At 39.3% G+C, this 4,590-nt stretch overlaps 1 non-coding gene across 1 annotated transcript; it reads right to left on the reverse strand.

The window, feature by feature from the left end:
* Positions 1 to 1,440: 1,440 nt before the first annotated feature.
* LOC136524925 (small nucleolar RNA R71) lies at positions 1,441 to 1,547 on the reverse strand. The gene has a single exon (XR_010776272.1). It is a non-coding gene; the product is annotated as a small nucleolar RNA R71 (small nucleolar RNA).
* Positions 1,548 to 4,590: the final 3,043 nt, after the last annotated feature.

Below are 4,590 nucleotides of genomic sequence, written 5' to 3' on the forward strand. Positions count from 1 at the left end.
TTGACATTGTGTAAGCGTGGTGCTTATACATTGTTTACCTACGAATACACCCTATATGCTAGGTCATGTGGTAGATCACGGACGTGACACTCCCGTTGAGTCCTTTGTAGTCACTCCCCGATGTAGGTAGCACGTAAGATCTAATTATGAGAGAAGATAAGCTCTATTCTTACTCTTCCCTAGCAATATCCCTTATGTGTAGATATGAAGATAATCTTAGCTATGATTACTAGGTGTAATTGCACTAATCAATGTATGCTTTGACTTGTAATTAAGGATGACTTAGAAATTATTCCTCTAATATTCTACCTGACCATGCTAATGCCATAGAAAGGAGTACTCTGAGTGATTTATCATTATCATTGATCAATACTTATATATATATATCTTATCCTATGACTTACCCCTATTATGAGTAGAATATTGGTTATGGTTTACTTCTCCATCAATAGTATAAGTTATCAATACTTGTCCACGCTAGACCTTCCCTGTGATAAAAATATAAATAACGATACTTGGAATACTCTCGGGTGAAGTGCTACAATGGTATATTATCTTTGGGCTTGAAGATCCTTTTTCATTCATATCTATATATTCTTTCTAGTCACATAAAATGATAAAGAACTACTTAGTATCATTCTAGTAGTGATGCTAGGCAGCACCAACAAGCATCTCTGGCACCATCACTAGGGATGACAACCTAGTAAAGTAATGTTAGGAGATGTAGGTAATTAATAGGTGGCTATTAAAACAAGTGACAAGTTAATAAATACCAACAAGCATTTCTAGCACCATTGTCGAGGAAGGTAGCTAGACAAAGGAAGTATTGATAAACTTATACTTATTGATGTGATCGAGATAAACCACTGACCTTTGCTCAAATAGGCTTACCCTTTTTTGTCTACTTGTGTACCTTATGCAGGGTAATGTATGACCAGTTTTGACCTTTCGACAAACTACGTTGACAATCCAAAAGCACTACTTAAGAGGACTATGGCTAAACTCAAAAAAGTTTTAACTTTAGAGTCAGAAGACAACCATATAAGGTGAAGCTTAACACTAGAATTTAAAGCTATGGCTGACAAGACTCTTCGTGAATTCTCTGCTCCAACCACTGCCAACATCTAGACTAGACCCACAGTCAATGTGGGAGACAATGGATTCGAGCACAAGCCGGCTCTCATCAACATGGTGCAAGTGAGCCAATTTTGTGGAAAGGCACATGAAGATGCTAGTGTTCATCTCCAACACTTCCTGGAGATCTACAACACTTTCACCATCAAGGGAGTAACCAAGGACGCCATACTACTTTGCCTCTTCCCATTTTCACTTTTGGGGAAGGCAAAGCAGTGGTTCTACGCCAACAAAGATAGAAACACTACATGGGATAACTGCTCCACTGCCTTCCTAGCAAAGTTCTTTCCCACGGACAAGACCAATGCTCTACGTGGGAGAATTTTAAGTTTTTAACAACAACATGATGAATCTGTCCCTAAGGCATGGGAACGCTTTCAAGACTATATATCAGAATGTCCTCATCAAAGGATGGAGAATTGGCTACTCATGCAGATGTTCTACCACAGGTTGACCAACAGCACCCGTGAGACCATAGATGCTACTGCTGGAGGTGCATTCTTGTCACTTACACTTCCAGCTATGACCACTCTTGTGGAGAAGATGGCCTCCAACCAAGGCTGGAATGAAGGACGTGTTCAGACCTGCAAGAGAGGTGGAGGTATGCATCAACTCAAGGAGGTAGAGATGCTATCTACCAAGATGGACCTACTGATGAAGAAGCTCGAAGACCGAGCTAATGAGAAGCAAGAAGTCATGCACATTCATGATTCCTGCATGACATGTGAAGTATGTGGAAACACTGGGCATTCAGGGAATAACTATCCTAAAACCCAAGAGGACGCGAACTTTGACAACTACAACAATTGCTATCGTCCTCAATAGAATCAAGGATGGAACCAGCAATAGAGGTTGAACTACCAAGGTAACCCTCAAGGTAATAATTATAATAACTTCAATCAACCACCCTTGAGAGAATTAATTGCTGGCCAATCTAGACTTATAGAAGGATTATCTGAGAAGGTAGCTACCGATAATAAAATATTAGAAAACATAAATAATAGAATGGATAGCTTTGCTTCTGCCATTAAGAACCAGCATAGCTTTAATAAAATGATAGAATCACAAATAGCTCAACTGGCGGCTGCTATTCCACCATCTGACAAAGGTAAGATTCCGGGGCAGCGGGAAGATCTAAAAACTACAAATCTTTTCGATATTCACAATGCATCTTACTACTACACAGAGCCATTGACAGGAAGGTGGATAGATTATACCTTGCTGGACAAGGTGATCCAGGGAGACCTATCATCCCCATCGCCATTGGACCTCACATTTTCCAAGAAGCTATCTGTGACTTCAGAGCAAGTGTCAACATCATGACTAAGGTAATATATGAGAAAATTTTAGGAGATCCTTTGTTGTACACAAATATGCGTTTGTAGCTTGTAGATCAGTCACTCTGCTACCCCAAGGGAGTTCTTGAAGATGCCATTGTTCGAGTGGGACAATCATATATTCCTGTAGACTTTGTGGTTTTGGAAATAGGTGGAGATGAAAGGGCACCCATCATCCTAGGCCGACCCTTCTTGAGCACCGCAAAAGCCATCATCTATGTGGACAGTGCCAAGATCTGTTTCACAATCAAGGATAAAAAGGTGAAGTTCTCTTTCAAGAACCACATCTTGCAATCTCCTAGTCATCTACAAAAGGCATACCTGCACAAAGAGACAACAATAACCAAGAAGAAGAAGAACCAAAGAAGGAGGAAGAACAAGACCAGTCAGCCACATGATCAACACACTCCTATCTAAGTACGACCACCTCCTCGCTTCACCATTCCTTGCTAAGAAGGATGATCCTAGCGTACCGACGATTGAGTGTACCATTGGTAAAAGAATTTTCCACAAGACCTTCTACGACATTGAATCATGAGTCAACATAATGTCTAATATAATGCATGAATATTTATTCGGTAACAAACCTTTGTTCCCTACATATATGCAGTTGCAGATGTCGGACCAATCAATCCAATTCCCTGAAGGAATAGCGAGGGACATTATGATAAGAATACAAGATCACTATGCTCCTACCGATTTCATGGTCCTAGACAGGGGAGAAGAAGAAGATGATATACCCATCATCCTTGGAAGACCGTTCCTCAACACCACCAACACGATCATCTACGTTGGATCTGGACAAGTCCACTTCCAATTCCCTAGAGAAAAGGTACGCTGTTATTTTAATAGTTATACCACTTATGAACAGCTGAAGAAGAGTCACTTGAGGAGGAGATGTCGATCGTCCTGATGTCAAAGGAACCAACCCTGATGGAATGAATGGGAAGATGAAGAACCTAAAGCGCCTATGAAAGATGAACCTACTCCAACTAAGAAAAGTCCATAGTCCACGCAGGTGTGGAAAGAAAAGGTGACATCATCATCGGAATCTCCATCACAAGATGTGCAGTCATCTGGGTCTCCACCGCTGAGACCGGATGATGCACCCAAGGAATGAAGGACTTCTCCCTAGTCAAGTCCTGTCCAGAGGACTTAAAATCCGAACCCTCACCGTGAGGTAACAACGGTAGTTATCCATATTTACTTTCTAGCATTGCATAAATTATTTTTCACTTTAGCATATTTACTTCTCTGCATTTACATTGTGTTAATAAAAGAAAGATAAAAAGTTTCATGAATACATTTCATCATTGCATCATAAAGCCCCATGTGAATACATCTATGGTGTGTAAAAACCCATGGGAATATTCACTGTGGTGGCATAAAAATTAAAAATACTATGCATACATGTTTTCTGTTCTGCATATCATAAAATAGAAAATCTAAAAATACTAGATAGACATCCTGCTAGAATTCTGTCGCTTAAAAAATCTATCTAAACCCACAAGGACGACAAATCTTTGAATGACTGACCGCTATCCCCTTATCCTAATCTGTGCCACGAGTTTTGGTGTTCTTGTTGGAGTATTTTGCAGGATGACACATAAGATCAAGAGCAAGTTTACCCACCTGTCTTCGTCCACCCAAAGTACATCTTCCTGAACCGCTGTTGTACTCGCTACACATGAGGAACCCAACTTCTGGATGAATGAGAAGGACATCAACTGGCAAACCCGCTCCGAGAAGTATCACTCAACATTCAACAATCGACCACAACAACATCCAGCTTGGGGAGGACATCCCCCGTGTATCTAGCTAAGTATTTCTTTCCTTTAGTTTTACTATTTTTAAGTTTGCTTTATATTAGCTAAAGAAATAAAAAGATGCATAACAAACTAAAACAAAATAAAAATTTGTCCTAGCCAGTTTTATATATATATATATATATATATATATATATATATATATATATATATATATATATTAGTAAGGTGTGATCTTAAAACTTGAAAACAAAATAAAAAGTGTGTGTCTAGTTTTCTGTTTTTAAGAGCTCAATAAATAAAAGACTCTACGATAATCTCTTGCAATGGAAATGATGAATAGTTGCTCTATT

This window comes from Miscanthus floridulus, chromosome 18 (assembly GCF_019320115.1).
Source record: "Miscanthus floridulus cultivar M001 chromosome 18, ASM1932011v1, whole genome shotgun sequence".
Lineage (NCBI taxonomy): Eukaryota > Viridiplantae > Streptophyta > Magnoliopsida > Poales > Poaceae > Miscanthus > Miscanthus floridulus.